Below are 23,649 nucleotides of genomic sequence, written 5' to 3'. Positions count from 1 at the left end.
TGTTCATCATAGAACCTCTTTTTTTAAAAAAAAAAAATTCTAGGGGAGAGTCCCATGTCCTTTTTTTCAGATTCTTAGTGGAAGAGAAGTGGAAAAACTTAGAGTTGTCCCATGAATTGTCAGCATAAAGGTGGTTATAGCTTGACCATGAGTATAGAATTTAATTGCATTTCCCTTTCCTCCAGAGACCAGAGTTTGGTTCCTAATACACAAGTCTGGCAGTTTCCCTGGAGCTAGAGCTCCAGGGAATCTGATTCATTTTCTGTGTCCTTTGCCATCATTCACACATATGTACACACACCCACAGACAGAGAGACAGACAGACACACATACATACACCTGCATATCTAAGAACAAAATGCATCTGTTTTGAGAGGATCAGTCAGCAACAGGTTATCAAGTAATGATGCTAACCCTTTGGCCATGAATTCCCATTTATACAGACACACGCATAAACGTGAAGAGTAGGTCATGTCTTCAAACTAAACCAGAACAAGTCTGAACAAAGTCACACCAAAAGTTGGACACACTTATCCAAATCTGATTGGAAATGCACACTTCTGTAGAGTCATTTATTCTAAAGTTCTGAGTCATTGAATTTCATTTGTTATTTATGATCTCATTTAGATTTCAGGAGAAAAATCCAATACTTCATGACACATCTTAATTTATACATTGCCTTTAAGTCTGAATACCCTGCAAGCAGAGTACAATACTTCTTTGTGTGTACAGAATTTATCAACTACCACAAAAGGTGAGTGCACCCAAATAAGGAAGAGCAAGTTACTGGTTCAACCTTGGCGTCTGAATGATAGTTTGAATGATGATAAAAATGGCACTACCACTGGTAACTACAAGGAAGAGTCTTTCTATAGTATCATTGCCTGTGGGCAGACTCTTCCCAGGGCACTGTGGGCAGCACCATATGGAAGGGATCCGGAGAGCCATCCTGAGGGCATTTTCATTAGCTCTAGGTACTGCAGGCTGAAGTGGCTGCTGCCCAAGGCAGAACTTCTTAGAAAACCCCATCAGTCCAGCACAACACATTCCTATTGAGGAATAAGAGAGAAACTCAGAGTTCTTTATTTTCCCACTTGGGGTCCAAAAGGGCAATGGGGCAGCCACCAGCAGAGTCCAGAGGCACAAGTCTAGCAAGACAGAAAAATTCAAATGCTGCATTTCCCCGTGACAGACACATGATATGTTTCCTTAGCAGTCTCTTGAGTGAGGCTCCTTCTCAAATGTCAGTTCCCATCACAATTGGCACCTCCACACTTCTGAGGCACTCGGTGTTTTGCAGTCATCTTGGGAATTTCGAGATTCAGGAACCAGAGACTGAGATAATGCTTGCACAGGTCAGCTCATGCCAGTCATCGGTCCCCACTCCACAGGGAGTTGCTCAAGGTGGGGGGAGAGCTTCTGGTCTCCTCAAAGGAAGTTCCCCTCTCAATGACAGTGTATTTTCACCTGCTCTGTTAAATCCTGATGAGCATCCTGGAAAGAAAAGACGAGCTCATTTTCCAAAGCTGAAATATGCATAAATACTAGAGTTATGTAAGATAAAAGCCACAGAACTTCCTGAAGATGAAAAAGCAACATTATAGTTCGGAGGCATTGTATACCACAGTTTAATGAATCCACAAAGAAAATAAGCATTGGTGAATGCATCGTTTTATTCAGAATTTCATTCATTTCCAAACTACAGATGGGGAAAATGATCTCCAAGACTCAAAAGGTCAAAATCAGGGGCATATCGCAAAACCTCTTTCAGACTCACTTCTTGACAAATGCATTTTAGGAATGACTAAAACCATAGTGTCATGACCCAAAAAGAGAAAATAAAAAGCTCATTGGTGAGCTTGTCATAGGCAGTAGAAAGGGCTGAATGATCTCTATAAAAAGTAAAGGTTTTTTTTTCTTTCTTTCTTTCTTTTTTATATTATGGGACCTACTATCAGCACAAATTGAGAGTGAAGAAATAATTATCAAAATCCAGCCTGCTCTTAATTCCCATTTCATTCAAGAACAATTCTCACATTCTAATGTGAAAGAGTGTTATTTTTTAAATAAATTAGGTTGTGCTAGAAGAATTATAAACAGCAGGCACCATCAACCCTTAGACTAGCAGAGATTTTTTTTTTTTTTAAGAAATAGGATTGAGGCCCCAGCTACAGTTCTATTGAGACAGGCACCTGGAGGTGAGCATACAAATGCCAGCCAATTTCATGAGCAGCTGGAAGGGCCAAAATTTCCATGCCCTTTGTAGTTTCTAAGAGACATAATTGCCTACCTCGGTGCACAGCTGTAGGCAAGAAATAACTCTTTTTAGTTGTGCAAACTTAAACTCACTTGTTTGTGAAGCTTTCTCTCCCAGTTCTTGAAATAGTTTTTGAAAGACCTGCCTATCTAAGGATGATCTATTTGTTGTACACAATATCCATAAAGAACGTTTACAAATTATGCATATTTTTATTCTTTCCACACTTTTGTTCCCTATTACAGGTTAAGAGGACATCGGTATATTCTGACAGAAAATACTTGCTGCATAATATGTGCAAACATTCCCTCACAAATAAATATTCCGTTGAAGAACCGAACAGGGTTGAAAGGACAGGCAGAATGCATTGCATTTATTTAGCCTCATTGCATCATTTTATCTAGGGCACCAAGCTGATCTCTTTAGTGTGGCTATAATTTCTTTTGATCTTACTCTGTGTACATTGGGTTAATGAGGTCAAGTCCATCTCTATGTGTGACCCTACACCAATGCCATCTCTTAATAAAACATAATCCCCTAGAGACAACAGAGAAAAAGAGTACAACTTTATATTGATCAGAATGAAACCTAGGGACATTCTAGACTTCCTTGTATTTTATAATTAATTTGATAATGAAAACCATGCTCCAATTGGCTTTCTTTTACTTTGTCTCCTATTGCCTCGTGCTGCTTCAGTTTCTTACCATTTCTTATCTCGTTCTCTGCAGTAATTGCTGGTCTCTCTGTTTTCCATCTATCGGCATTCTCTCCATCTTTTTCAGCAATGTCACAGTGCCATGTCTAAAGTACACAATCGATTTCTTTCTTATCTCATTCCTTTGGGTATGTGGTATAGTCCCTGAATTTTCCATAGCCAGGGCCTCTGGTCATGGCATTTGATGTCTCTGGTAATTAGAGACTCCATACATGAATGGAAGCAGCAGTCCCATTCATAACCAGAAACAATCTACTATAACTTGAGCTCCTTTTACTTAGAATCTTCACAAGAAAAAAGCTGAAATGTAGACCACAGAACAAGCCCATACCTATACCCCACCTCTGAAAAGTTGAAAATCTTATAGAAATCTGATTTTCAGAAATAACAACTACAGTCCTGAAATAGGGAAAATTTGTCAAGGTATACTCCACACAGCAGCTGGTTTACATAAACTATTACCTGTCTGTCTCTCTGTCCCTATGTCTCTGTCTCTCTATCCCTATGTCTCTGTCTCTGTCTCTCTCTCTCTCTCTCTCATCTCTATCTCTATCTCTGTATGTGTGTTGGAAGGTGTACCCACCCATATTATCTGTGAAAGTCAGAGGTTGTCAATGGTAAGTGTTCCTCAATTGTTTTCCCATTGTATTCTGAGAAGACACAGCAAGAGGAATTCAAGGATGCTATTTCCCAGATTCTGGACCATCAAAAGGTAATTACATACTTCCAACACACAATAGCAAAATAGAAATACCACCATTCCAAAGAGAAGAATGGGGGCATAGCAGGCAAAGAACAGACCAATGCAAGACCAAAACTCAGCTGAGACAACAAAGGCAGTTTTAGGGAGGAAATATTTATTTTCATTCACAGTTTGATGTTATAGTCCACCACAGTGGGAAAATCCTGGCTGCTGAAGCTTAAGGTAATTGGATACATTGTGTTGACAGTCAGGAATCAAAGGCTTCTGAGTGTGTGGACTTTTGTTGATTTGTCCTTTTTATTCAATAGAAGACTGAAATCCAGGGCTTGCTGCTTCCTCTTAATAAGGTAGTCTTCCCACCTCATAATAATCTCTCCCAGGTAAGAAAAAGGCTTGTCCCCTTAGTGGATGTAGTTTGTCAAAGTGGGCAATTGATTCCCTTTCCAATGGCAGCCATTAAACCCAGAATCTCAAGCATGCTAGACAAATGCTAACCACTGAACATATTATCAGTCCCGTGTCTTATCAGTGTATCAAAAATATGCAATATATGCAAAATATTTTATGTAAGTAAACACATAGTGACTCTAAAGGAGCCTAGAATCAACTACATAAAAAATCAATGATATTAGATAGAGAGATAAAGGAGAAAAAGATTGTCTGAAGAGCTCAGAAGGAAAAATATATCCCAGGTAAGCCATCAGTGAGATTGCAGCAGACACCATTACTTGCTCATCACTTTTCTGGACCTGGCAAAATATGATGACATGCAAATAAACTGCAAGAGTCAGTTCCTTAGTGGCCATCACCTGGAATTGAGGCCCTTTAGATGACATGGTGGGACACATGGGAGCTGACTTCTGTTCCAGGAGCCCTGGAATTTGAGGACAATGGAAGCATCATGGAAGATACAGAATTGTGATGTTTCTGATCTTAGAAAGACGTTCTGCCATTTCTGCCATACTATATTTGATAGACAGAAAAGGATAGTTCACATTCAATGCAAGAGGATAATTTTGTATTATAAATACTTGAGACAGAGATTACTGGGAGCCCTGCAGAGGTTACCTGCCATGGATTTAACTTTTACTACCAGTAAGACAAAGCAATAGTACACAAAAATAATCAGCATAGATCCACCTTTAGCATTTCAGATCAAGATTTTGAATAAAGAACTTACAAAAAAATAATAATTATATTTAAAATAAATTTTAAGTAATAAAAATAAAAAAAAGTAAGCAAATGTGAAGAACTAACCAATTAAATGACAGCAATGTATTGGTGACTACCACAGAATGCTTTAAAACAACAGGTAAAAATTTTAAAAACAGCAAAAGATTAGTAATGTAAGAGAAGACAATCAACTAAACATGAAGCATTCTCAGAGGCTTGAGTTGAGTAGTTTCCAAAGTTGACTAACTATAAGCATGCACAGAATAGTCTAAGGATCAACACTAAAATACAGGCATAGAGAATGGTGAGCCAAAGCTAACAGAATAACAGCATAGGTGTATATTCATAGGAAAGAAAGAAAGTGGGAATAGGAGGAAAACTGGAGAAAGGAGAAAGTATATGTGTGTGTGTGTGTGTGTGTGTGTGTAGAAAATCAGGATATATGAAAAACTCAGGGACAAAGATGGAGAAGCATTTGAAAATCAACCCAAAACAAAAGAGCTAGAAATGAAGCAGCCTTTGTAAACAGTAAATAGATGATTGCAGAAAGAGGAGAGAGAGAAAGAGGGGTGGGAGAAATGAGTACCTAGTATTGTTTGCTAGTATGGTTAAAAAGTTTACTGTGGTAAAATCAGAATTATGAAATTTAGGACAAATTACTGGTTATTAAATACCCAGAAGCAAAAGTAATTTGAAAATCAGAATTGTTTAACAGTTCCAGGATTTCTAAGTAGTGTTTCCCTGTATTTGATCCAATAGTCAGAGTTTGGGTTCGTGAGATTAGATACCTAAGAGAAACCACAAAAAGGAGAAAATTTTATTTGGTTAATGGGTTCAGAAGTTCCATTATTGGTCACATGGCCTTTTTAACCTGGGCAGAACAACACATGGCAGTGGAAATTTATTCTTCACTTCTTTTTAGACAGCAGGCAGAAAAAAGAGAGTAAGTAAAGGGCCAGGGCAAGGTTTAATCCCACGGTGATCCATCTTCTGCAATGTCCCACTTCCTAGTTTTCACTGCCACCTAAGAAAATGATCGCAATATGGATTCATCTGGGGATTCATCAGTTGCATAGGTCAGAGTCCATAATTGTTTCTGGGAAACCTCTTTGAGACACAGCCAGAGTAATGCTCTACTAATATCATAGGAATTGCATAATGAAGTCAATTTGACACCAAAGTTAATCATCACTTTTCTCACTGAGGAAAAATATAAAATCTGTGTTCATAGAATTTTTACACACGATTAGAAAAAAAATGTCTGTCAGCATGCCCAAGAAATTTAATGTGTCAATGTTCCTGGGAGAAAACAACAGTTGTGAACACCTTCAAGTAGCTTTTGCCATTAATTAGTGAGTCACAGCTGATTCAGAAGCATCTCACTGGGGTTACATGCAGTGTTGAGGGACGAGGTCTCACAGAAATATCAAGATTTCTTCAAAGACCAGCCTTCAGTTAAACCTCAGCTTTCCCCCTTAAACCATATTATTAAGATCACTTTACTTGGTATTTATTTAAACTCCTTTGTTCATATAATGAGTACAAGATTATCTTTAGTATGAGAATTTATTCAACTAATAAAATCATGAGGGGCAAGAAATATGGTTGAGTAGTTAAGAGCACTTGCTGCTTTTGCGTGGGACCTGAGTTCATTTAGCTCATTCACATCTGGCATCTCACAGCCACCTGCAACTCCAGCTCCAGGGTATCTGAGGCCCTCCTCTGACTGACGCAGGATATTCATGTGTGTAAACGAGTACGTGTGCATACATACACACACATACACACACACACACACACACACACACACACCACTGTATACATGCACAAGAACAACAATGGCGAAGCCACTTCAAGTTGTTGTATGAATCGAACAATTTAGTATGTAACCTTTTGAGACCAGAAACAGAAATGACGTTTTAATATTCCTTATCTGTTTCTATCTACTGGTCATGTATGTTTGTAAAAATAATCAATTTTTAATCATCCTAAGAATACCATTGCCTTTACTAATTGATCTGAAGACTGTCCTTAGACTTTATGACTTGTTTGTCCTAGAGTTGTGCGTGTATGCAGATGATATTGTCTGTGCCCTAGCTGATTGATGTGGTTGATTTTTAAAGGAAGAATTTGAGGATTGAGTTAAATATAATTTGGAACATTAATCTTAAACTTTCTTAATTATCAAACAATATATCACTTACTTGTGTTTTAAAAAGACCTATAAAGTTTGAAAGAGAAAGCTTTACTTTTTTCTGATGCTATATACACATATAAAAACAAAATGAAAATAGCCTTTGAATACCATGCTGTCTTACTGAACTTGAATAATTAACACGAAGTTGTTCACTTCCTACGTTGCTGTGATTTATATAAACTGTTGTACATCTCATTGGTCATAGTACACATGCTCAGTAAGTTTTTTAAAAGGATTTTTATTTTCAATAAGGAAATCATTGAACATATATTGTTCGACCTTAAGCCTTGAAGTATTTATCTTGAAAGGCCAGTAGTAAATGTGTTAAAATTTTAAGACTCCTGTCACTTCCTATTAATTATTAATCACTGTTGAAAGGAGGTCTGTAGTCAAGGTAACCAGAAGAAGCAAGTGAATTTTGTGATCACAAGAAGCTTTACTCTGTCTGCCTGCATCACCACAGTGTGGACTGTGCCTTCTCTTCGTCTGGGCATCCAAATCTAAGCACTCTTTGACCTTTCTTCTCCTTTCTGAGAAACATTATTTCAACATGTCATTTACATTTTCTGAAAATAATTTGCTAATAATAACCAGAACTTGTGCTTCTATGACTATGGTCAGTCAAATAAAGTCTATGCTTTCAAAATTACTTTTCTCAAAAGTTGCTTTGAAGTCAAATGAATGTAGAATTGATCTCCAGACATGAGAAACTTCAAGAATATATTTTTTGGTGTGTTCTAAAAGTTTCCTCACACTATTGTTTTGACAAGATTTATGTGAGAAAGCAATATTTGCTATGTTTGCTTTAAAAAAATGATTGCAGATACTATTATTAATTCCTTTGTAATTTCATAGTAGTGTTTACAAGCAAAGTGACAACCTACACAAATGCCTTTCTTTTTACAGTATAAAATTTTGAGGAGGTGGGTGCATCACTTTAAAGATCACCATCTATGTCACAGTGTGCAGCCCATGCTTTTCTGAAGAGACCATTTCTCATGGTGAATCTACTTTCTCCAGAATATATGGCAATGACATTGAAAAAAATAGATCTTGGGTTTTTCATGATGTTGTTCTTGTTGCCATTTTGATCTCCGCCATAATCTTAGTTATATCTATGCTTGGGCTGCTGGTGGTCGAAGGGTATGGGGATACAAATGATAATAAAGTAGCTAATAAAGTGTCTTAATAACTTGTTTAGAACGTAATATCTGCTGGCATGCTTATAATCCAGGACAGTTTAGAATTTGAGTAGTGGTGTCCTTAACAAAAAAACATTGACAAATTATCAGAGTTGTTTCTCTTTAATAAAAATAAAAATCAAAGGTTGTAGCTGATACAAATTACAGGGAAAAGACTGTGAGGTCAGTCACCTCTTGTTCCAAACAAAGAGATGTTTGAAACTAGAAGGGAAATATGAAAAGGCACAATGACAAAATATTTAAGGATTTGATCTGTTCCAACTTGTCTTGAATCTCTGATATACCTATCAGGCTAGAGAAAACATGCCGCATACCAGGAAGTCTACAAGTGTTAGGATCCAAGAATCTGGAATAATCCACCATAAAAATCCGGCTTCAATCAAGCCAAAAATTTATTTAGAAAAACTAATATATCAGGGAGACAACAAATTTCAGACTCCAGACTGCTTCCGTGAGATGAGGGTAGCAGCCAGTTTTAAAAAGAAAAACCACAAGAAGACAGTTCCGGAGTCCCATCCAATCATCATCAAACAGGGAAAAGCAGTTTCCATAGCAATATACTTCCAGCCTATCAGGGAGTTGTGCGGTTTGGCTGCCCAGACTGGGCTTTGGGCTGACCAGTCAGAAGAGAATTCAATGTTAGTGCTTTGACCTCTTTCTAGACACCTGTGCAAAGGGTTTGGGGGTTGCAGCCTGGCCTCAGGAAATTGTGGGCAAAACCTCAGAGTAAAACAAACTGGAACAAAATGAACTTCATTTGCCAACTAGAATCTAACAGGGAAAACTAACTGCATTAAGTAAAGTCTTACTTTTTTCCACTGGATCCTTAAACGATAGTTCCAAAAATTAATCGATAATATGCTTCCCAAATTTTCTTGCACCTAGACTAGTAGTTATCAACTGTCCTAATGCTATGACTCTTTAATACATTTTGTCATGTCATGGTGACCCCAAACCATAAAATTATTTTTGCTGCTACTCCATAATAGTAATTTTGCTAGTGTTATGAAACATAATGTAAATATTTATGTCTTCTAATGGTCCTTGGTGACTCCTGTGGGCTCCTTTTGAACCCAAAGAAGTCACGAACCAGATGTTGAGACTTATATAGACTCTAGATTCTAGAAATTTAAAAGTAAAAACAACAATTTATTATTTTTTCATATAATACAGAATGGCAACATCCACAAGATCTACACAGGTTCAAAACAGTAAGTAGTGCTTCCAGCACTGAAAGAAGGAAGTGTACAGTGGGGCCCAGCACTAATCAAGAAGTTATTTGCAATTGATACCCGCAGCAAAAGGGAAAATTAGCTTTCTCCAAGAGAATGTCTCTGGGCATATTAACCTTATTCCAGAGCAGGTCATATATGCCCCAGGTGTGGGCTGACCAATACAAAACAAATTCCATGTTTGTTTGTTTTGTTATTTTATGTGTGTGTGTGGTTTTTGTTGTTTTGGGTTTTTTTGTGTGTTTGTGAATTTAATACATTTTAATACTTCCCACCTCCACCCCAAGAGCAGTTTAGCCGTATCAAACAGGTGTATCACTGGAAGAGAAAGCTCACATGTCAGGTAGCAAGTGAGCAAAGATTCCAAATTTAGAGTAAACAGAGAATAGCAGTCTATGATTCATTACAGTGGAAGCAAAGGAGCTGCTCACTACTTCAAGGGCATGGCACTTACCCCAAATGAGAACAATGTGTGAGGTCTTGGCTAGCATACTCTATTATGTCACTTCCAGATTTATTCATTCTGGCCTGCTCTGAACCCAGGAAGTGTTTGTTTACCAAATGAACTTGTAAGGATTATTCACCAAATGGGCTATTTTATCATATGGACTACTGTTGGTTGCTTTATCAGTATCTGTGCTACTTTTCTGAAAAATTTGATATTAAAGATTTCAAACACCCATTTAATCTATCATTTATAGTCTAAACACAGTAAATATATAGTTATTGTTTTCAAATAGGATTAGTCCTACATTTTTAAGCTGTAATTTAGCAAACTAAAACTTTCAAAATTGGTATGACTTACAAAGATAAAAAATGGAGCCCACAATTTCTATAACCTAATTCTGAAGACCTGGGTCCTTCCCTTAATGCTAAATACCCAAATGGGACAGACTCCACCTTCACAAAAAGTAAATCTCAGAAACCAAAGATTAGAAAAAACACTGAAGGCATCATAATGAAATGAGGCAGTGCTTATTGGAGAACGTCAAAGTGACAGCGTTCCTCAACAGAAACCATAGCAACCAGGAACAACTGACACCACACTTCTCACGTGCCAGGCAACAATCACTAAATTACATATCTGAAGAAAAGATCCTTAAGGACAAAGAAATTTTCAGATGAAAGGAAACTATGAGAATCATTCACTAGTACAAGCCTACCAGCAAAGAGTGACTAATGGGAGCAAGTGCTAAGATGTCAGAATATGGTTCAAGAAAGGAGTTGTGTGAGAATTCTGAGTGTTTATGCAAAAATTCAAGTAAAGAAAGAAAGAAGAAAAAGAAAAAAGAAAAGATCAAGACAAGAGTCTTGTGACCTCAGTTTCTTCAAAAGGAGGAATTCTTCTTGGAGTGTGCTTCTGTTCTCCTCCCAGGTATAGTAGATAGCAGTGAGTTTACTTGACATTATTAATACACCTGGGTGTTGTTTGTATACTTCTATGGAAAAGCTTGATTTTGCTGTGTGTAGCTTGTCTACCATGTGAAGCTTGTCCTTGTGATTGTATACTTTACTCATATTACTCTTAACCCTGAGTATAAATTGTCTGATGCTCTGAATAAAGTTGGCTATTCTATGAGACTTTAGTCTGTCCCATTTATCAGTTGCATTCTCCCAGGTCCCACCACCTCTAAAGTAGTAAACACAGATTTCAGAAAAGAAGGAAATTTGAAACAGGGTGACTCTTTGATGTGGCATTCCCCTCTATATTCTGTGAATAATACTGTTGAATAAAGAAACTGCCTTGGCCTGTTGATAGGGAAGAACTTAGGTAGGCAGCGAAAACTAAACGGAATTCTGGGAGAAAGGAGGCAGAGTCATAGAGAAGCCATGGTGCTGCTGCTGGAGTCAAACATGCTGAAACTTTGCTGGTAGACTACGACCTCTTGGTGATGCACAGATTAATGAAGATGGATTAAATTAAGCAGTAAGAGTTAGCCAATAAGAAGGTAGAGCTAATGGGCCAAGCAATGATTTAAATAATATAGTTTCTGTGTGATTATTTCGGGGCTAAGCGGCTGGGAACTAACTAACAGCCTCCTCCTACAATCCTTCACAACTTTAGATGCAGTTTCAGATACATTGCCGTTTAGCCGTAGAGTGACATAATTCCACCTTTGGCAGTCTGTACATCCCATTTTGACTGGCAATACAGTTCCATGATGATTCACCTGCCTGGCATGCCTGACACACTGAGTTCATGCTAGAACGAAATGAAAAAGGTGATAAAAATAAAAAAATAATCCAAGAATTCCGCAATGTGTAAAAACGAAGCTGAATTCAATAGACCAGGCTTCCTTTGATGACTCTGAAAACTCATTTTACAACTGAAGGAAAAATTATCCCACCATCTGATGTGGTGCTTGTTATGTGTGGAAATAATACCTGAGGCTATTATATTGTAAAATTGAAGCAGTTAAAAGATTCTAAATGGAAGCAAGCTTTCAACACTTCACTTGAAGTGGCAAAGCGCAGATACCAAAAGCTGCAGTAAGTTGTCGGTATATACTGTAAAATCTTCAGTTACTGTGATAGCTGGGCACAGCTTGGAGACACTACAAATCAAAATGAGTTCCTCTGGAAGTTCAGAAGCACACCAATTATGTGGGATAGATGGAGATGTACTACAATGTTTCCATCACAAGCCACAGATACGGGGTACCCAGCAACAAAACTGACTGCAGGTTTAGAAAAGTTCTCATATTGAAAAAGCCAGTTGCAAATAGGAAGGAATTTGGAATTTGAGGCTTTTACCAGGAAAAACTTGGAATTACACATAGTCGTTATAATATATATTATATAATTATCTATCTATCTATATGCATATATTATACACACACACAGTCAATCCCACTCAAAAGTGAAAAGACAAACAAAGGCCAGCACAAGCTAAAAGCAAGCAAGAAGGCTGCTATGAACTATCAGTCGTATGCTTCACACTGCCAAAAGCACCTGATTCAGGGGAAGTAGATGGAATAGGAAGTGCAGTATGAAAGACATATGAAAAGAGTTGTGGGTTTCTATACTTGGAAATAAGTTTTCCTGAACCATGCCTTTAATCCTCTTGTGACTAGAAACTTCAGCTCTATTTTGTAAATAATATAACTGAGGCAGTGATTTTGAAATGTTGGATAAAATAATATAGGCAAACAAGTGTAATGGATGCTATGCCTATGGTCAGCCTTTATACGTCTTGCTCATGGCAGGATTATCCAGCTCAACAGAGAAAAGAAAGCAAGAATAATCCCTCAGCCACGTCCTTCCACTAATGATGCTTAGCATAGATGCGCTCAGCCCACGGTCATAACAAACCGCATATATTTTTAGTATTAGAGGAAGAGATTTTCTAAAATAAAACAAATCAGGACCTTGGTATTCTGAGAGCACAAGGAGATTGGAAAATAAATAAGCAAAGGCCAAAGGTGGAAGAAATGAGTCATGCAGAGGAATCGATTCTGTTGAATTATTACTGTCTCATTTGCTGCTATTACTTGTTAAATCTTCAATGACTGTTGAATGGAAGTGGTGAATTTTCACGACTCAGATGTACATTTTACAGAAGCACAGCAATGAATCTTCTTCGTCATGAAACCTTGGTGACTCTTACCCTGAGGTTTAGCATTATTGCCACCCACAATCATATTGAATGTATGTATAAAATAAGAGGACTAATCATTGGGATTTGGAGAGACTAAATTAATGGCATAAACACAATAATCCTGTATTTTCTTGAATTTTACAAAGTATTCATTTTTGCATGTATGTGAATTTTTGCCCCTATTTAGTAAAATTATCAATAAAGGAAGTCTTGAGAATGTCACAGTCTCTACTTTCCACCAGGAATTTGCCTTTGCTTGTGCCGATTTGTTGAATCCTCAATAGAAAATGAACAAAGAATTTATCAGATTCATATGGGACCTGGGTGAAATCCTATAACCAGATCAAAGAACAGTCCTACTTAAATGAAGCCACAGTTACCAGGTAGAACAAAGAACAATACACCTTTGCAAGCCTTTAAATACTGTGGCAAAATCTAAAATTGAGGAACTATGATAGAAAGGTATGCACAGTTGGTATCAGGCAAGAGAAGGAATATCTGAAACGATCATTACAACCTAGAGCAAGCTGCAACCCGGCTAACAGTGAAACCCAGAATGTAACACAAACCCTTAGTCTATGGGGCAGAATGCTGGGGTTTCCTACCATGCACAGCAGAGGCAAAGACAGAAGACTGCTTTCCCAAGAAGGAAGTGTTCTAAAAGTAAGCTCTTCTATCAATATATCATTCAAGTTGAAGTCAAAGAATGGCATCTGGAAAATGGAATTTTATTTTTTAATTAAATGAGAATGCAAAATACAGATCTTTTACAACTTTATGTTAAATTATTGAGATTATCATGAGGGCTTTAATTTGATTTTTCCAAGGCATACACAGGTTAACAAATTAACTCTGTCTAAATCTTTAGAATGATTGAAATGTTTATCAAAGTACAAAATACTATTCTTTGCACCAATTTACAAGGCATCAGTTTTATAATAAATGTTTGTCAGCCTTTCTTAACAGTTAACACTTGGGAATCAGAAATTTTATTTTATTACATTTTAGGCAGATTAATTCATTATTACTGCCCAGGCTCCAATTTTTCTATACTGAAATTAGAACTACTGAGACATTTTCACTTGCTCTTTTAATAAAGAATTAATTCTTTTTTTTCAATGTGGGGCTATCCTAACAACTTGCAAAACACTTTTTGTACGTAGAGTTCTTCATGGTACGTCCCACATAAATCATTGCATATTAGTACATTATTAGTACATATTAGTACACTATATTCTCTCTTTATAACTAACAGTAAAGAATGCCAAACTTCTGAGGTAGCTCACAGTCTCTTAGAAAAGTTTCTGATTAATATTTTATAGGCTTTCAAATACTGGAAATCTTAGTGTTTCCATCTGTTCCTTGAGATGAAATTTTTATATGGATAGAAAGGAATTATCTTTGTGGTGTTCTCTTGCCAAACTGAAATAAAATTTTCTGGGAAAAGCGTGATTCACCATTGATTGCCTAGGGATATAATAGCTTTATTTCAAGATTGATATTAAACAGAAACAGAAATGAAATTTAGACAACACTGTGTATGTTTTACAGTACAGAGATTATTGCACACATTAGACTTGATTTTGGATGTCACTTTTCAATTTCAAGAAGGCCTCAATTGTATTATAAGGGAGGCCTCATGTTCTCTTTGTAAAATTCTAAATGAAGTAACTCAAGCTAAATACCTTTTAGTAGTAGCCACCACTGACTTGACTTTTAAGTTCATGATTAGAGGGCCAGAAAAGGGGAGTCAAACAAGGGGGAAGTAAATAGAGGGGGTTGTTTTGTTGGTCTCTCTTACTAAAAACTTCTTGTCCCATAATTTCTTGTCACACAATACTGCCTTCTCTAGTTCAAAGGTATCAAAAATTTCAAAGATTGAAAATTATATCACTTGTTTAAGGTTTGAGATACTGTGTAGGAGCTTCCTGAGTACAACTGTACCGTGAAACAGGAAACAAACAAGTAGATCAAAAATTACATCAAAAATGAAGGGACTTGGATAAAAGTACCAAAATCCAGTGGAATGTAGGAAGATGATTTCCAGAGGGCTACAGCATGCAGAGTAATTCATACCAATGCATGATGCGTTTCACAAGGTGCTAGGAAAGAGTTGAGAGGCTACAGATAGAGTGAATAATTTTTACAGAGCTAGAAGGCTAATTAATTGCCCTGATTTGATTTGATTATTATTCATTGTGTTCATTTATCAAGTTATGATGATGTACCATATAAATATCCATGATTATATATCAATCAAAATACATTTTAAGAAGATGAAAAAGACATCAAAAAAGTAACTACACAGCCACAAAGATGATCCTCAAGTGCATTTTAAATAGAAGAAGCCAGACTCAAAAGATAAATCATATTCATAGGTTAACCAAAAGAAATCTATAAAAATCCAGATTCATAATGTTCTCTGAGTGTTCAGGTACAAGACTGTTTTGTATCATTTGGCAGTAGGCCCCACAGCTCTCCATTTTGATCAACTGGGATTTTCTGAAATAGGTTCCATTCATTGCAAAGAGAAATTTCCTTGATAAGGAGTAAGGATTATACTTATGTATCTCTGAGTATAAGGTCACATATTCAGAATGTACTTAAGGATTCCTGGTTTAATAAGTGGCAGCTGTAGGTCTTCCTCCATGATCAGTGATTTCACTGGCCCTAGGTAGTTAGCTGGTAGGTTTCTTTTACCAGTCATGATTTCCCTTCCATTGAGAGAGTCCCAAGTCCAGTTAAAGAGCTGTTGGTTACAACCAATGTATATATGCTAGGACTGTTTGCTTAGAGCTGTTCCATGTTGGTAGACAAACATAGATTAACAAACGTAGTTCTAATCTACATAGGAAGTAGGAAAAAGACAAGATCTTCTGAGTAAATTGAGGCATGAGAACCTTGGGAGAAGGTTGAAGAGGAGGGGAGAGGCAAGGAGGGGAGCAGAGAAAAATGTAGAGCTCAATAAAAATCAATTAAAAAATAGAAAAGCACACACACACAAAAAAAAACCAAAGAAATTAAAATTGCAAAAAAGAAAAAAGGCCAAATCCAAAGAAAAGGCAAATTAATGGTCATTGTTCCTATAGGGTGGGATCAAAGGAAGCAGTGGGTACACAACACTATGAGGAGGGCAGGAACCTAAGTCAGAAACCCACCAGACCATCTGCAAAGGGTTTTCACATCAGGTAAATTATACATCAACCAGACTCATTGTAATAAATCCTGAACAATGCATTTTCTAATGCACTATCAATGGGAAAGATTTATCTCCTCTTTATTTTTAATCTCTTGTCATCCTGAATTTTTAAGGTTTATTCTGTATAGTACTCTGTTGTGTAAATGTACCACATTTTCTTTATCCATTCTTCAGTCAAAGGGCATTTAGGTTGTTTCCTGATTCTGGCTATGACAAACAGTGTTGCTATGAAAATAGTTGAGCACAGGTCATTGTGGCACTATTAAGCACACTTTGGATATATACCCAAAAGTGGTATTGCTGGGTCTTGAGGAAGATTGTCTCCTAATTTTCTGAGAAATTGCCATACTGATGGATATCCAAAAGTGCTGTACCAGCATGCATTCTCTCCAGCAATGCAGAAGTGTTCCCTTTACCCCACATCCTCTCCAGCATAAGTTGTCATCAGTGTTTTTGATCTTGGCCATTCTTACAGGTTTAAGATGGAATCTCAGAATTGTTTTGATTTGCATTTCTCTGATGAGTAAGGATGTTGAACATTTCCTTAAGGGTCTTTCAGCCATTTTAGATTCCTCTGTTGAGAGTTCTGTTTAGGTCTGTACTCCATTTTTTTTATTGGATTATTTGTTCTTTTGGTTACCAATTTCTTGAGTTCTTTGTATATTTTGGAGATCAGCCCTCTGTCTGATGTGGGATTGGTGAAGATCTTTTCCCATTCTGTAGGCTGTCGTTTTGTCTTATTGACTGTATGCTTTGCTTTACAGAAGTCTTTCAGTTTCAGGAGGTACCATTTGTTAATTGTTTCTCTCAGTGTCCTAAAGAATACCAATTTATAATAGCTGATGCAGTAGTTGATGTCCCCAATCCGAGAGCTCAAGAGGCTGGGGAAGGTCAATTGCTGTGAGACAGGAACTAGCCTGAGCTCCTTGTGAGTTCCAGGCCAGCCTGAACTATAATGTGAAAGTTTGTCTCAAAGGAAAGAGACAGACAAACTAAGAGCAATATTTTAGCATGTTTCCCCTTTGTATTTTGAGTCAAGTCATTGCTTTTAGCAGACTCTAAACAAAGTCTTACAGAAGCATTTCTCTTCAATTTCTTTTCTTTCTCACAAATAAAAGAACCATCTGTGTCAGACAAGATTAGCTGTTCCTCAGCAACTGGCTAAAAAGCTCATGGATGCTGCACAGTGGTGTTGACATCCCAGCCTTTTTGTCCCAGATTTAAATGTTTGACAAGCACTGTGTGGCCAGCTCCCTGCATCCCTCCCCACTTGCAGCTCTGGGGAGAAGGAAAAGACTATGTTGTAAAATTTCTTTCCAAATTTTCCATTTTTCTTTGGCTTCCATTATCCATAGGACATATTATCCACTCATGTGCTCAATTTCTTATCTAGATTTTGATTAGGCAAATATTTTATATTGAAAGTGGGTATGCACTTAGAGAAAATATAGTGTTAATTCACAAGGATAAAATTGTTTTAAAGACTACACAACTGTTTTGATATGTATAATCTTGCGATTTCAAGCCTTTGAATATAAATGAATTTACACTATTATCTGATACTGCTGCCATTACTTAGCTGTTCCATGAGTCTTTCATCTGTGCATAGCTATTGAGAAAAATGCCTGAGTAGCCATGCTCCAGAATCTCTCTTTAGGATGTTCTTTGCAAAGAACCCTCAACAAGGATGCCCTCCTTTAGAACAGAAGTCAGGTTTATTTCCTGACCGAGGTAACAGCAACATGACTCTCAAGGTAAAAGGTTTACAGGTTTTCCAGGGGTCTGGCATAAGGGTTGAATTTCCTAAGCAAAGGAGTACTCACCTTGGATCTGAACTCTCTTGCTGCATCTCATCCTTCTATGTGACTGTGCTTTCCCTGGTGGGATGAGAAACAGGGCATTAGACACAACTGGGAAGCTGATGGTGACTGTTAGGTTATCAATCATGCAACCCTTAGATTCTGATGTAAGAATCTATATCTTTGACAAGCACACAGGAAATGGTGGAAATTAACTGCCAACGGTATAAAATCTCACAATCTTGGTTACTTTGGATAGAATCGTATTTGCAAACCATTCCAGTTTATATCTGCTAGCCTTTCTGTAAGCTGCTGTTACCTACCTGCAAGGGCTTAGTGAAGAAGCTGTCCACCTGTGTTGTAAGTATCTGCATCACTGCCCAACAGATCTCCCCAGAAACTTTCCACATCATTCATTGGATATTTCAGCAGAACTGGCAAGAGCCATCAGACTCACTGGAGCTGGTGTTCCTTTTCCTTTAGTGGTATTCTGTCCTTGATTTCTTAACTTCTCCAAGTAACTTAATAATTCTATTCCCTCATTGCCTACTCAGGTCTCTCTCTAAGGTGTTTTGCTGTGCAGTTTTGGCTCTTCTGTCCATATTTCTTGCTATAATTGTTAGAACCCAGAATATTTCAGCTTGGAAGACATGGGTATACAGCAGTATGCTGGACTCCTAATTTCAGTGTGATGGTACTGGGAGGTAGAACCTTTAAAAGCGTAGTTATGGCTACACGGAAGGACACATGTGAGAACTAATACGACAGAATCCATATCTTCCCCAAAAGAGGAGGCAACTAAACATCCTCACAGTGGGTTTACATCAAGGAATCCATATGAGGACAGAAGACAAACTTCATGTTCAAGCCAAAGAACCAAAGTCTCACACAATTCAGCCTGAATTTTTACCAGTCAAAATTGTGAAAACATCTTTTCTTTAAAGCCATCCTGAAAATTTTACAATGGAAACTCTAGCTAAATAGTACAGAAGTCTATACTTCCACCACCCACCACTTCCACTATCCAGTCAGAGTCGGGCACCTTGACTGATTCTAACATTCTTCAAGTAATTTTGAAGATGAGTATTGTGTGGTGTGTCAAAGGCAGAGTTACTGTGAGACTACAATTTCCCTGTGTGCAACATATAGTATTTATTGATTTTATTTTTCCTTTAATAAAGTTTTTATTTTTTCCTTTAAGATTAAGATATTTGAGTTTCACAGTGGGGGATCAGAGAAAAGATTTCGCAAGTTCCTAGCAGAAGACTATTGTTACAAAACCATCACAGTTAATATTGGCTTTGACCTTTTAGGTCACAAGTTTTCCCACACAGGCAGTAACTAAATATATGGAAATGAAATATTCATATTTTTCTATGAATAATTATAATAAAAAATACTCTAGAAATATAATGCCATCATTCTATTGTCTTTTGTTCCAAAATTAAAATTTTATAAATTGTATGTAGTCTCACATCCCAATTTTAAAATATAATAAAGCACTAAAAATATTAATTTTGTTCTAGATTTTGTTTATGCAATTTTTTTACATTTTATATTCAGGAATATATTTTATACAATTATGTTTTATATTTTTCTATAAAATTAAATTCATGGGTGCTAGTAAGACGATCAGCTGTGAAATCATCCCTTTGGGCTCCTTCAACAGAAATCTACGACAGTGTGCAAAGTGACAATCTGTCGTTTAGTCAGTGGGCTTGGACAAGCATTTCCCGAAGACTTTTTCTCAGTTCTCAATGTTAACACAATATATGTTATGTTGCCATGCATTCAAGAAATGAAAGATACCCTTGAATGTTTCATTTCTAGCATTCAGTCTTAACATGAGAAAAAGTAAAAATAATATGGTAAACTGAGTCAGTACCCTGCACTAAACCTTGCTTCAACAATAATTAAGACATTTAATCCTACCATATTACAGACTTTTCACATATGAGAAAAGATTTTATTTGGCCACAAATTAGAGAATCTGTGCAATCTATGACTGGAACCCTCTTAACGCTGTTCACTATCTGGGATATTTTATCTCTGGCTTCCTCTTTACGGAGAAAGCAGTGGTTGAGAAAAACCTCAGTAGTAGGTCCATGTTTAGTATGCATGAAGCTTGCATCCCCAACTCTAGAGGAAAAGAAAGACAGAAGGGAAGAAGAAGGAAAAGGGGCTTGAAGGAGCAGGGAGAGAGGATGAGGGCAAGGCCAGGCCAGATCTTCTGAAGGCATTATTTGTCAGAGTGAAGCCTATTGGCCCTCATATCCATCCCTTATTTCAGCCTCCACTCTGCAGCATCTAAGATTGATGCTGCTGAGTTCTCCAGGCTGGAAGTCCCTCTCTTTTTCCACCTCCCTCTAAGCTGTTCTCTTACCTCTTAAATTCCACCAGAAATGGCTACTGGAAATTCCTTACAGAAATGAGTTTCTACTACAAATTCTTAAATTGCTTGTAATTTTCTCTTTTGAAAGCTATAATATCCATTTTGCATTCTGTTTATTTATATATTAACTTGGTATTTGTCTGACTCTTGGCAAACTTTAATGCATTTTTTAAAAGAAACGTAAAATACAAGACATAAAGATTCACAAGATTATTGCTTAAAGCTAGCAGGATTGAGGGGAACACACTGGACTAAATGACTGGATTAAATAGCAAGAATAATGTCTAAATAATGAAAACTAGACTCAGCAGGTGTATAACCTATCATAATAATCCTAAACTTTCTAGTAACGTGTGAAAAAAGAACAACTAAGAGGAAGGAGGACAGTAGGAAGTGAGAGGAGGAACCCAGTACTTACTGAAGTACTAAAATCCATTGTTATTCACGTAAGCTTAAAGTGCACATAAGGTTTTATATTTTGAAGGTTTATTTTTATTTTCAAAGCACAGAACACTGAATCATTTATGTGACTTCTAGTGCTGCATGCCTTACTCAGACCCACCCAACCAATCCTAGGATTCTTAGAATTCCTTGAGTTCACAGAGTACCAAGGAGGCATTGCATTGATCAAGACCCCTTCCAGGGTGCCAGAGGCTTTACAGCCCTTCCTTGCAATATTTTGCTGAGATTGCAACACTTACAGTGGGACTTACATTTCTTATTATTGCTTGTCCACTATCTGAAGATTATTTATCCTTGCAAAAAAAGAATTCACTACAAGAGGTGTCAAAATTAGCCCTTTCCTTAAATAAAACTTGCTAGATTGGGGCACAACTCCACCACACCAGGTACCCTTTCTACTTGTGGACAGTCATTTTCGTGGAGAGAGCACAGATCATTTTCTAACATGGGTTTCAATAAAGGCAACTCTAGTTCTTAAATGTTCAAAATCACATTTGGATATTGTATGCACATCTTGTACTGTAGCTTCTAAATGATGCATAATGTTACACAGTGTCCCAAATTGTGTATCTTTTATTCATTATTTTCAACATGGTACCTATGTTCACTGTGCAAGAAATTCTCTGGGCTATCACCTAGAATTTGTTATTCAGGGCCATTAAATGAAGTCATACCTAGGTTCATTTAGTGAAGATAGATTTCTTTCCAGAGCAATTCCTGTAAATTATGGTCCCTATAATCATAATTCATAAGGGTTTATATACGTTTTCACTTCTCTAAATCTTTGCCAACTGTCTTATTATAGTTTCTAATTCACTCTTTTTTTTAAAACATGTAGCAGCATTTCATTCTGTAACCAAGGCTGGCCTAGAACTTACAGCCTCCCGCCTCACCTACCCAGGTGTAATTGAAACACCTTGCTGCTGTGAGAAACAGCTGAGGGCAATAATTTGAATAGGGAAACTACTTATTTTGGATCGTGGTTTCCTAGTATTTAATCTGTGGTGGTCAATTCCTGCCTTGTTTTTATTTTTTTCGGGGGGGTCCAGGGGGCCTGGTAAGACAGAAGGAGGACCATGGTGAAACAAAGCTAATGATTTCCTGTCATCTAAGGGAGGAAGGAGAAGGCTAGAAACAAATACACATTGATCCATGTCTACAGAGACCACTCCACCCACCATATCAGTAATACCATCAAGTTATGAATTCAAAAGACCCTCATGATCCAGGAGCTCCTGCTCATTTACTCCAGCAACTGAGGTTCAAAATGTCAAGACATGAGCCGTTGGAGAATACTATATACCCAACTCTGGTATCTGTGAAGTCTGAGGGGCACTTCATTCCCAATTACTTTTTCTCTGATTGATGATAAATTTGAATGTTTTATTTAAAAAACAAATTAGGCCAATTGCTCAGTTTTTGTCTGAATATATGATGAAGTTTTCTTTCTTCATTGATGGGTACCAATAATTTTGTATATAAGATACATCAAAACCATAGGGGGTTTACCTATCTCTGCTAGAATTAACATTTGTTGACATACTTCTTAGAATCTATCTTGAGTCAACTTTTGACTGCTATATAATATCATCCCAAGATTAGTTGTTTTTTTTTAATTTTTATATGCTGAATGAACTTTCTGACAGTATAAAAGAGGCCTTTCTTTATACTTGCTTATACCAAATTAGTTGAACATTATGTTGCAATCCAGATGTGAGTGCTTTTATTAATATTTTTGTTCAATCACTCAGTTGGCCTATATGTCCATTTCTATACTGTTGTGAACACTGTAGTATTGCAACGCAGCTTTTTTCAGGACACCACTTGCATATTTTCCAGAAGTCACATTTATAATACAGAGGCATTTATATCAATTTAGAATATTTATTGTTGCTCAAAAATTTCAGGTGAAAATTATATTCAAGGTGCATTAAACAGGTATATTAGTTTGGAAAATTTTAATAACATTTTAATAGTCACTTATTTTTATCTCTTACTGTTATCCAACAGAGATCAATATTTTTTTCTCTTAAATGCTGTAAACATTCTTTGTAAGACTCATGCTTGGACACTTTTTCAAATGTATATTTTTTTGTATATTATTCTTCAATTAATCCTCTTGGACAAGAACTTTATTGATATTTTGGGCTAACTTGCTAAGCTACAGTCTCACAGGAATACCTTATTCTTTGTGAAAATTACTTGTTCCCTTTCTGTAAAACTTGATTTTATTGTAATGGTGATGATGATGACGTAGTCATCAAATGAACAGAATTTCTTCTTTTCCACTCATTTCCTATTTCATTCTTTACATTTCCCAGTAACATTCATCATAACTGTGGAAAAATTATTGAATAATGAGGATATTTCCTTGCATTTTAGAAGAAATACTTTAAAATACTTTAGAATGAATATAATCCTTGGTAGTTTTTTAAGTATATAAAATGTATCATTTTAACTACTCTCTGGGGAAGGGATATAGTTTTGTAGTCGAGTGATTGCCTACCTGACTGATCCCTTTACAGTGCAAGAAGCAAAAATTAAGCCTACACATGCAGTTAATTTTTGGAACTGTTGAAATGTCTTATATTCATCTGTAATCCTTCACTGTGATTAACATCATTAGACATTGTTTGGGGGAGGAAGGTTTGAAGTGGCTCATTTCTAAAAATGTTTGCATATGGGAATTTTTGAGGAGGAATGAAGATTTTTCTGTAGTT

Source organism: Microtus pennsylvanicus, chromosome 9 (assembly GCF_037038515.1).
Source record: "Microtus pennsylvanicus isolate mMicPen1 chromosome 9, mMicPen1.hap1, whole genome shotgun sequence".
In the NCBI taxonomy this organism is placed as follows: domain Eukaryota; kingdom Metazoa; phylum Chordata; class Mammalia; order Rodentia; family Cricetidae; genus Microtus; species Microtus pennsylvanicus.
This window is presented reverse-complemented; position numbering follows the sequence as displayed.